This window comes from Procambarus clarkii, unplaced genomic scaffold (genome assembly GCF_040958095.1).
Source record: "Procambarus clarkii isolate CNS0578487 unplaced genomic scaffold, FALCON_Pclarkii_2.0 HiC_scaffold_258, whole genome shotgun sequence".
In the NCBI taxonomy this organism is placed as follows: domain Eukaryota; kingdom Metazoa; phylum Arthropoda; class Malacostraca; order Decapoda; family Cambaridae; genus Procambarus; species Procambarus clarkii.
The window spans coordinates 139,385-151,850 of NW_027189291.1; positions in this window are offsets into that span (position 1 = coordinate 139,385).

The window sequence follows — 12,466 nt, forward strand, 5'->3', positions numbered from 1 at the left end:
ACCCGACGATATCCAGCAGGACGACGAGGGTGTCGTCCTCTCTGGCTCCTCTGAAGACGACCCTGAACGCCTGTTCACACCTGCCGCCACGTCTGTACACTATGAACGGACCATCTTGGCCAGGAGAGTCAGCTCGGGGATCACCGAGCACGAGGTGGACGTCATCCTGGACAACATCAACTCTGAAAACGTCAACATGACAGCTGTCTCAGCCAAGATCACCACCACCACCAACGACACTCGCTCCACCTTGAAAGTGACCTTCACTACAGCTGCCGCAGCGGACCTGACCGCCGCCACCACCACAGGATTTAGGTCTTAGGCGTCAACACACCACCTGCTTCAGTACACATGGAAGGTTATTACGAGGTAAGCCAGTGCTACAAGTGCTACCAGTACTCTCACGTGACCAGGAAGTGCCCTCAAAGTGTGAATAAGTGTAGAGTTAGTGGCCAGGACCACCACTATAAACAGTGTCGCGTCACCCGTTGTGTAGGTGATGACCATATTGTCCATATCTCATCTGTGTCCTGTGCGCAATGATGACATTAAGAAGCTTGCGAGAGCTGGAGGAGCTTTTTTTTATTATTATTTTTTTATTATTATTATTTTCTACCACAGACGTGGCCAGACATTTACAATGCTAACCAGCATATATACATTTTCTTCTGTCCTCCATGGACAGGGTTAGAGAATGTGTTAAACATATAGTTCAAGGGTTTATTGAACAATCAACCACAGAAGGTGATTCAGGGCTTTTAAAATGCTAAGCTAACCTACATACGTAAATACATAGATACCCAGATTTACGTATGTCCTACATAATGTGTTAGATGTGTCTTTTACATAGTGTCATTAATGTACATTCACAAAGGTGAAATGTAATTCTGATCAGCTTCCATATATGCTTTATACCCATACATATACATACACATACACACACATATACATACATATATGCACACACACACATGCATTCACATACATCTGTCTCATTTACCCTGACAGGGTGAGGTAGCTGATAAAGAAACTAGTGTGCAATTAAGCACTTAATCACTGAAGGTGATGAAGGTGCTTTTACAAGCTCAGGTTATATAGTTACATCATATATATACATTGTATGATTGATACATTACATGGTCAATCTTGGATACAAGTCCAATATATCATCAAGTGTTCCAGTACTCATATAGTAACTACAGAGTTCAGCATACCTTAGCCCAGGAGGGCGAAAAGGGGAAAGTTTGGAGGGGCTTCTGAGGCTCGTCGAGCTCCCTCACCGTTCAACTTGCCTGTAACGCTATGTGTATTAGTGGCTTTAGGTATTGTATGTATTTGCTCTATCTATAAATACAACATCAGCTTTGTAAATCAACTATGTATGTACTTTTCCAGAATAAAAATTTATTTATTTATTTATTATTTACTTGCAAGCCGCCATTTTCTCGGAGCTCCCGGGAGGAGGAGCCGCCCACCAGCGTCCCAGCCAATGGGGACCCAGCATGCAGTCCGACAGCCAGCCAGTCAACCAATCACCGACCCAGCCTTCATCACCACCAGACTCCAGCCAATCGTCGACCAAGGTTTCGCCACGGCAGTTGCCAGATACTGCCACCGACCTTAACACTACATATGATATTACATGTTTAGTGAGTAAAATTACTGGCTCCAATTACTGTGAATTTGTGAGGACTGTGAACCTCCTGTACGAGGCTGACGGTCTCCAGACCATTACCGTGCCTGATGAAGTCTTCCCCACCTCGGCCTCAGCTTCCACCTCAGTTCCTGACCCTGACATTACTGTAAACACTGCCACACTTGTAGACCCGCTGTCTGTCACTGTTCCTCCCACTACACCAGCTGCTGCTGACCCTACACCAGCTGCTGCTGCTGACCCCACACCAGCTGCTGCTGCTAACCCTACACCAGCTGCTGCTGCTGACCCTACACCAGCTGCTGCTGCTGACCCTACACCAGCTGCTGCTGCTAACCCTACACCAGCTGCTGCTGACCCTACACCAGCTGCTGCTGCTGACCCCACACCACCTGCTGCTGACCCTACACCAGCTGCTGCTGATCCGACACCAGCTGCTGCTGCTGACCCTACACCACCTGCTGCTGCTGACCCTACACCACCTGCTGCTGCTGCTGACCCTACACCACCTGCTGCTGCTGACCCCACACCACCTGCTGCTGCTGACCCTACACCAGCTGCTGCTGACCCCACACCAGCTGCTGCTGCTGACCCCACACCAGCTGCTGCTGACCCTACACCAGCTGCTGCTGACCCCTACACCAGCTGCTGCTGACCCCTACACCAGCTGCTGCTGACCCTACACCAGCTGCTGCTGACCCTACACCACCTGCTGCTGACCCTACACCAGCTGCTGCTGACCCTACACCAGCTGCTGCTGACCCTACACCACCTGCTGCTGACCCTACACCAGCTGCTGCTGACCCTACACCAGCTGCTGCTGACCCTACACCAGCTGCTGCTGCTGGCCCCACACCAGCTGCTGCTGCTAACCCTACACCAGCTGCTGCTGACCCTACACCAGCTGCTGCTGACCCTACACCAGCTGCTGCTGACCCCTACACCAGCTGCTGCTGACCCTACACCAGCTGCTGCTGACCCTACACCACCTGCTGCTGACCCTACACCAGCTGCTGCTGACCCCTACACCAGCTGCTGCTGACCCTACACCAGCTGCTGCTAACCCTACACCACCTGCTGCTGACCCTACACCACCTGCTGCTGACCCTACACCAGCTGCTGCTGCTGACCCCACACCACCTGCTGCTGACCCTACACCAGCTGCTGCTGACCCTACACCAGCTGCTGCTGACCCTACACCACCTGCTGCTGACCCCCACACCACCTGCTGCTGCTGACCCTACACCAGCTGCTGCTGACCCCCACACCACCTGCTGCTGACCCTACACCACCTGCTGCTGACCCTACTCCAGCTGCTGACCCCACACCACCTGCTGCTGACCCCACACCAGCTGCTGTTGACCCTACACCTGCTGCTGCTGACCCCACACCAGCTGCTGCTGACCCCACACCAGCTGCTGCTGCTGACCCCACACCAGCTGCTGCTGCTGACCCCACACCAGCTGCTGCTGCTGCTGACCCCACACCAGCTGCTGCTGCTGACACCACACCAGCTGCTGCTGCTGCTGACCCCACACCAGCTGCTGTTGACCCTACACCTGCTGCTGCTGCTGACCCCATACCAGCTGCTGTTGACCCTACACCAGCTGCTGCTGACCCTACACCACCTGCTGCTGACCCTACACCAGCTGCTGCTGCTGACCCTACACCACCAGCTGCTGCTGACCCTACACCAGCTGCTGCTGACCCCACCCCAGCTGCTGCTGACCCTACACCACCAGCTGCTGCTGACCCTACACCAGCTGCTGTTGACCCTACACCAGCTGCTGCTGACCCCACACCAGCTGCTGCTGACCCTACACCACCTGCTGCTGACCCAACACCACCTGCTGCTGCTGACCCTACACCAGCTGCTGCTGACCCCACACCACCTGCTGCTGACCCCACACCACCTGCTGCTGCTGACTCTACACCAGCTGCTGCTGACCCTACACCACCTGCTGCTGACCCCACACCACCTGCTGCTGCTGACCCTACACCAGCTGCTGCTGACCCCACACCACCTGCTGCTGACCCTACACCAGCTGCTGCTGACCCTACACCAGCTGCTGCTGACCCTACACCAGCTGCTGCTGACCCCACACCAGCTGCTGCTGACCCTACACCACCTGCCTGCTGACCCTACACCACCTACTGCTGACCCTACACCAGCTGCTGCTGACCCTACACCAACTGCTGCTGCTGCTGACCCCACACCAGCTGCTGCTGACCCTATACCAGCTGCTGCTGACCCCACACCAGCTGCTGCTGACCCTACACCACCTGCTGCTGACCCTACACCAGCTGCTGTTGACCCTACACCAGCTGCTGCTGACCCTACACCAGCTGCTGCTGACCCTACACCAGCTGCTGCTGACCCTACACCAGCTGCTGCTGACCCTACACCAGCAGCTGCTGACCCTACACCAGCTGCTGCTGACCCTACACCAGCTGCTGCTGACCCTACACCAGCTGCTGCTGACCCCTACACCAGCTGATGCTGACCTTACACCACCTGCTGCTGACCCTACACCACCTGCTGCTGACTCTACACCACCTGCTGCTGACCCTACACCACCTGCTGCTGACCCTACACCAGCTGCTGCTGACCCTACACCAGCTGCTGCTGACCCTACACCAGCTGCTGCTGACCCTACACCACCTGCTGCTGACCCTACACCACCTGCTGCTGACCCTACACCACCTGCTGCTGACCCCACACCACCTGCTGCTGCTGACCCCACACCAGCTGCTGCTGACCCTACACCACCTGCTGCTGACCCCACACCACCTGCTGCTGACCCTACACCAGCAGCTGCTGACTCTACACCACCTGCTGCTGACCCTACACCAGCTGCTGCTGACTCTACACCACCTGCTGCTGACCCTACACCACCTGCTGCTGACCCTACACCACCTGCTGCTGACCCTACACCAGCTGCTGCTGACCCTACACCACCTGCTGCTGACCCTACACCACCTGCTGCTGACCCTACACCAGCTGCTGCTGACCCTACACCAGCTGCTGCTGACCCTACACCACCTGCTGCTGACCCTACACCACCTGCTGCTGACCCTACACCACCTGCTGCTGACCCGTTTATAATACTGCTTCGTTTATAATACGGAAGCCGCCGTAGGTCCAGGCAGGGAGTTAACAACAACAAGGGAAGTTAAGCATCCACGCCATAGGGTCAGAGGGTACACACAGGAGGTGCCAGGCGTGAGAGAGAGAGAGAGAGAGAGAGAGAGAGAGAGAGAGAGAGAGAGAGAGAGAGAGAGAGAGAGAGAGAGAGAGAGAGAGAGAGACAGAGAGAGAGAGACAGAGAGAGAGAGACAGAGAGAGAGAGACAGAGAGAGAGAGAGAGAGAGAGAGAGAGAGAGAGAGAGAGAGAGAGAGAGAGAGAGAGAGAGAGAGAGAGAGAGAGAGAGAGAGAGAGAGGAGGTGCCAGGTGTGAGCGAGAAAGAGAGAGAGAGAGAGGAGGTGCCAGGTGTGAGAGAGAGAGAGAGAGAGAGGTGCCAGGTGTGAGAGAGAGAGAGAGAGAGAGGAGGTGCCAGGTGTGAGAGAGAGAGAGGAGGTGCCAGGTGTGTGAGAGAGAGAGAGGGAGAGAGAGAGGAGGTGCCAGGTGTGAGAGAGAGAGAGAGAGAGAGAGAGAGAGAGAGAGAGGAGGTGACAGGTGTGAGAGAAAGAGAGAGAGAGAGAGAGAGAGAGAGAGAGAGAGAGAGAGAGAGAGAGAGAGAGAGAGAGAGAGAGAGAGAGAGAGAGAGAGAGAGAGAGAGAGAGAGAGAGAGAGAGAGAGAGAGAGAGGAGGTGCCAGGTGTGAGAGAGAAGAGAGAGAGAGAGAGAGAGAGAGGAGGTGCCAGGTGTGAGAGAGAGAGAGAGAGAGGAGGTGCCAGGTGTGAGAGAGAGAGAGAGAGAGAGGAGGTGCCAGGTGTGAGAGAGAGAGAAAGAGAGAGGAGGTGCCAGGTGTGTGAGAGAGAGAGGTGCCAGGTGTGAGAGAGAGAGAGAGGTGCCAGGTGTGAGAGAGAGAGAGGAGGTGCCAGGTGTGAGAGAGAGAGAGAGGAGGTGCCAGGTGTGTGAGAGAGAGAGAGGTGCCAGGTGTGAGAGAGAGAGAGAGGTGCCAGGTGAGAGAGAGAGAGAGAGGAGGTGTCAGGTGTGTGAGAGAGAGAGAGGTGCCAGGTGTGAGAGAGAGAGAGAGGTGCCAGGTGTGAGAGAGGGAGAGAGGTGCCAGGTGTGAGAGAGAGAGGTGCCAGGTGTGTGAGAGAGAGAGAGGTGCCAGGTGTGAGAGAGAGAGAGAGGAGGTGCCAGGTGTGAGAGACAGAAAGAGAGAGAGGAGGTGCCAGGTGTGTGAGAGAGAGAGAGGTGCCAGGTGTGAGAGAGAGAGAGAGGTGGCAGGTGTGAGAGAGAGAGAGAGAGGAGGTGCCAGGTGTGTGAGAGAGAGAGAGGTGCCAGGTGTGAGAGAGAGAGAGAGGTGCCAGGTGTGAGAGAGAGAGAGAGGTGCCAGGTGTGAGAGAGAGAGAGAGGTGCCAGGTGTGAGAGAGAGAGAGAGGTGCCAGGTGTGAGAGAGAGAGAGAGAGGTGCCAGGTGTGAGAGAGAGAGAGAGGTGCCAGGTGTGAGAGAGAGAGAGAGGTGCCAGGTGTGAGAGAGAGAGAGAGGTGCCAGGTGTGAGAGAGAGAGAGAGAGAGGTGCCAGGTGTGAGAGAGAGAGAGAGGTGCCAGGTGTGTGAGAGAGAGAGAGGTGCCAGGTGTGAGAGAGAGAGAGAGGTGCCAGGTGAGAGAGAGAGAGAGAGGTGCCAGGTGTGAGAGAGAGAGAGAGGTGCCAGGTGTGAGAGAGGGGACGCCAGCGAGGCGACAGACCTGACCTCTGGAGTCAGCCTCAACCAGCGCGATGGAGAATAACAACTGTGACGTGGGTGTGACGTGTTCATGACGTCACCTCTGCTACTGATCATGGAACGATCAATATGATTGGTTCCCGCTCTTTTGCTGAAACGCCATTGGTCAATTGTAACCCCTTGTGTTTGTGCCCCACGAGGAGCCCTGCTTCTCTTGCAAGGACATTCACGTGATGAAGCCCGTACATAGAGGACGTGTCCTGTTCTGTCTATCGGCTAATAGACTCAACACCGTCCATTCCTCACCGTCAAGTTAAACTCAGCACCTTTTAGATATACCAACGCTCGCTCGGAATCGTGATCATGACAATATAGTTTAGAAGCCTAGTGACAAATCACCACAGGAAACAGACTGGCATCAGGTAACCCCTGGTGACAATTGAGATCCTTGTGAGTGACCTGGAGTGAACTAAGGAGTGCCGCTGCCTAAGTAACCTGTGTGTGACTTTACCACAGTGTACCGCATGGTACCATATAACCTGCAGCCGCCAGCCGCCACTCTGTCCCGAGCGTGTAGCCCGCCGCCACCCTCACTGTACTACGTGACGTCACCACCTTACTCACGGCTAGTGCCATCAAGTGTGTGTGTGTGTCTGTCTGTTAGACATACAGCGCGCCCTCCTGGGAGTACCCTCCGTGTCAAGTACGGTTTGTGGGAAAGCCTGTCGCCGAGCGAACCGGCTGTCAGGCCACCTACGAGTTCTTGCATAAATGTGCCTGAGTAAGTGAGTGAATAAGAGAGGTAGCCTGTCTGTAAGTACAAGATCTTGTCATTGTTATATTGTGTCTGTCTGTGTTGATCTGAGGGGTCAACCACAGTTCTAGCATTCTTATACCTGACACAGGAATAGGTGGAGCCCAAGACACCCGACGGTGTATGAGTGTTATCTGTGTGGTATCACGATATTACACTCGTCTGTGAATGTGAGCTTCACATACACCACACATTTAGTTATTGTGGGATATTATTATTGTGCATGTTATTGCCTGTCCCATTGACAGTGTATTTGTGTTTATTGCATATCATCATTACCGAGTATCCGGTTGGAACTCTTGTGATCCCTTTGCATACCGGCAGTTAGGTTGCCGTGTTAATGATTGGCTGTCAACTGTGTTAAGTTAGGTGTTTCTCCACGAGTGGATACGAGTCGTTTAGCCAGACGTCAAGAGTCTCGCTAATATAACCATAGCCTTTCTGACACCAATCTAAAGTAATCAAGCACCCTGTGTATTAGTGGTTAAGTTAGTAAATAAACTACTGTTAAGCTTTATGCGGTGTTTCCGTTGAACCACTTCTGAATACTGCCAATATTACTCAAGCCTTCAGCTCCAGGTGTCTTCAACACCGAGTTGCCTATATTCACTAAACTATAAATGTGATGAGGACCCTAGGAGTCCCTTAAAGTGTTAAATCATTGAGGAGATTCCAACGATCAACGTGGAGCAGGACCAGGTGAGACTAGTCTGAGAAGAGACCCTCAAGGACTCTAACTCGACCTTGTTCCCAGGCCCTGTACGGTTGCTCTCATTTTCTCTGCTAATTCCGACAGCTTCGTGAAGCGTCTGCCACATGTACATTGGCGACGTACGCATTGCAGTCGGAAAAGCCAAATAGAAAACCCCCAGGTTTCATGTGGGTTTTAGTTGGTACCTTGTAGACGCCATGCCGTGCATGCTCCAGCAACGCCAGTCGCGTGGGTGGAGCTGGCTGGCGTGGACATGTTGTGGAGTTAAGTCTGTAGTATTTGTTTATTGTTTAGTAACATAGCTGATTTCCTGGTTAGACCATTATGTGCATACCCATCACTCTATTTAAGTTTTAAAATAGTGATCAGTGCTTATATAATATTGTATTATTGTATTCTGGTGCATTAATATTTCTGGCTGCCTGTATTTCCATTTATATGTTTGTATGTCTTTGTTACCCTTACTTTAAGTATATTGCATTGTTGAGTAAGCAGTTGAGTTATTTACTCTAGATACTTATAGTAGGCAAGGCTGTATTATTATATATTGTTTTACAACTGCAAGCAGAGGAACCATACCCAGAGGACAAGGGTCATAACAAAATGAAGGCCTATGTCCGGGATCATTAATTCCCATAATTTAATGTCCTAAATAGTGGTACTCACCTAATTGTGCTTGCAGGGGTTGAGCTTTGTCTCTTTGGTCCCGCCTCTCAACAGGTGTACAGGTTCCTGAGCCTACTGGACTCTATCATATCTACACTTGAAACTGTGTATGGAGTCAGCCTCCATCACATCACTGTCTAATGCATTTCATCTGTTAACTACTCTGACACTGAAAAAGTTCCTTCTAACGTCTCTGTGGCTCTTGTGGGTAATAAGTTTCCACCTGTGTCCCCTTGTTCATTGCATGTCATGGCACCTTCATGATGTGGTTATGGCACCATGATGGTGTGGTTATGGCACCATCATGGTGTGGTTATGGCACCATCATGGTGTGGTTGTGGCACCATCATGCTGTGGTTATGGCACCATCATGGTGTGGTTATGGCACCATCATGGTGTGGTTATGGCACCATCATGGTGTGGTTATGGCACCATCATGGTGTGGTTATGGCACCATCATGGTGTGGTTGTGGCACCATCATGGTGTGGTTATGGCACCATCATGGTGTGGTTATGGCACCATCATGGTGTGGTTGTGGCACCATCATGGTGTGGTTGTGGAACCATCATGGTGTGGTTATGGCACCATCATGGTGTGGTTATGGCACCATCATGGTGTGGTTATGGCACCATCATGGTGTGGTTATGGCACCATCATGGTGTGGTTATGGCACCATCATGGTGTGGTTATGGCACCATCATGGTGTGGTTATGGCACCATCATGGTGTGGTTATGGCACCATCATGGTGTGGTTATGGCACCATCATGGTGTGGTTGTGGCACCATCATGGTGTTGGGTTGGCACCATCATGGTGTGGTTATGGCACCATCAAATACGCTCATGGCTGTACACACGCGCGCGCGCGTGTGTGTGTGTGTGTACTCACCTATTTGTGCTTGCAGGATCGAGCATTGACTCTTGGATCCCGTCTTTCCAGCTATCGGTTGTTTACAGCAATGACACTTGTCCCATTTCCCTATCATATCTAGTTTTAAAAGTATGAATAGTATTTGCTTCCACAACCTGTTCCCCAAGTGCATTCCATTTTTCCACTACTCTCACGCTAAAAGAAAACTTCCTAACATCTCTGTGACTCATCTGAGTTTCCAGTTTCCACCCATGTCCCCTCGTTCTGTTATTATTACGTGTGAACATTTCATCTATTTCCACTTTGTCAATTCCCCTGAGTATTTTATATGTCCCTATCATATCTCCTCTCTCCCTTCTTTTCTCTTGTGTCGTAAGGTTCAGTTCCTTCAGACGCTCTTCATATCCCATCCCTCGTAACTCTGGGACAAGCCTCGTCGCAAACCTCTGAACCTTCTCCAGTTTCTTTATGTGTTTCTTCAGGTGGGGGCTCCATGATGGCGCGGCATACTCTAAGACGGGTCTCACGTAGGCAGTGTAAAGCGCCCTAAAAGCCTCCTCATTTAGGTTTCTGAATGAAGTTCTAATTTTCGCCAGTGTAGAGTACGCTGCTGTCGTTATCCTATTTATATGTGCCTCAGGAGTTAGATTAGGTGTCACATCCACTCCCAGGTCTCTTTCTTGGATCGTTACAGGTAGGCTGTTCCCCTTCATTGTGTACTGTCCCTTTGGTCTCCTGTCACCTGATCCCATTTCCATAGCTTTACATTTACTGGTGTTAAACTCAAGTAGTCATTTCCCTGACCATCTCTGCAACCTGTTTAAGTCCTCTTGGAGGATCCTACAATCCTCGTCTGTCACAACTCTTCTCATTAATTTTGCGTCATCCGCAAACATTGACATGTATGATTCCACTCCTGTAAACATATCATTTACGTAAATTAGAAAGAGGATTGATCCCAGCACCGATCCTTGAGGTACTCCACTTGTTACTGTTCGTCAGTCCGACTTCTCGCCCCTTACCATTACCCTCTGGCTCCTTCCTGTTAGGTAGTTCTTCACCCATACTAGGGCCTTTCCGCTTACTCCTGCCTGCCTCTCAAGTTTGTATAGCAGTCTCATGTGCGGTACTGTATCAAAGGCCTTTTGGCAGTCAAGAAATATGCAGTCTGCTCAGCCTTTTCTGTCCTGCCTTATCCTTGTTACTTTGTCATAGAATTCTAAAAGGTTTGTTAAGCATGATTTCCCTGTCCAGAACCCATGTTGGTGCTTGTTTACAAACCCAATGCTCTCCAGGTGCTCAACAAGTCTTAGCCTAATTATTCTTTCAAGTATTTTGCAGGGGATGCTTGTCAGTGATACGGATCTGTAGTTAAGTGCCTCCTCCCTATCACCTTTCTTGAAAATCGGTACGACATTTGCCTCCTTCCAGCAACTGGGCAATTCTCCCGACATAAGTGACTCATTAAAGATCATTGCCAGAGGCACGCTGAGAGCCTGTGCTGCCTCTTTAAGTATCCACGGTGATACTTTGTTTGGTCCAGCAGCTTTATTTGCATCCAGTGTTGTCAACTGTTTCATTACCTCCTCTGCTGTCACCTCTATATCTGATAGTCTTTCATCTTGGGTAATCTCTTCTAACAATGGGAGCTGCTCAGGCTCGGTTGTGAACACTCCATGGAATTTTGCATTCAGTACCTCGCAGATTTCCTTGTCGCTTTCTGTATATGCCCCTTCTGTTTTCCTCAGTCTTGTCACTTGGTCATTTACCGACATCTTCCTTCTTATATGGCTATGTAGTAATTTAGGTTGCTTTTTTGCTTTGACTGCAATATCATTCTCATAATTTCTTTCCGACACTCGTCTTATGTTAATGTAATCATTCCTAGCTCTGTTACATCTAATCCTGTTGTCCTATGTTCTTTGTCTTCTGTACTTCCTCCACTCCCTCCTGCTTCTCACCTTTGCTTCCTGACACTGTCTATTAAACCATGGGTTATTATATTCCCTCCTGCTTTTTTCCTTTATTGTTAGAATAAATCTCTCTTCAGCCTCCTTGCATTTCAATATGACTTGGTTCATCAGTGTGTGTGTGTGTGTGTGTGTGTGTAATTACCTAAGTGTAATTACCTAAGTGTAGTTACAGGATGAGAGCTACGCTCGTGGTGTCCCGTCTTCCCAGCACTCTTTGTCATATAACGCTTTGAAACTACTGACGGTCTTGGCCTCCACCACCTTCTCACTTAACTTGTTCCAACCGTCTACCACTGTGTGTGTGTGTGTGTGTGTGTGGCGTACTGTGTTAGATGAGCTCACCCGGCGTTGTCCGGGTCTCTCTATCTACAATCTATCCCATCTATCTATCCCTCCATTTAACTTTATCTATCCATCCATCTATCCATCTATAGATATATTCATCTATCCCCATCTATCAATATATACATCTTCATATCCATCTTGCTATTTATCTTTTTCTCCATCTATCTGTAAGCCTATCTGTAAGTCTATCTATCCAACAGCTCATCAATTTTTAAATCTATCTGTTCATATCTCCATACATCTAATCATCTTATTATCCATATAACCATACATTTATCTATCTATCCATTTATCTATCCACCCATCCATCTATTCATCTACCTATCCAGCTATCTATCCATCCATCTATCTACTGTCTCTGCCTCTCTGTTTCTGCCTCTCTCTCTCTCTCTCTCTCTCTCTCTCTCTCTCTCTCTCTCTCTCTCTCTCTCTCTCTCTCTCTCTCTCTCTCTCTCTCTCTCTCTCGTCTTACCAAAATATATTAGTGAAATGTGGTGGTGGAGGCCAGTGAGAGGAGTTTACTATAGGTAAACTTCTATAGTATACAGTTTACCTATAGTTGTGCTGGTATTGTCGAGGCTTAGCTCCTCGGCCCCA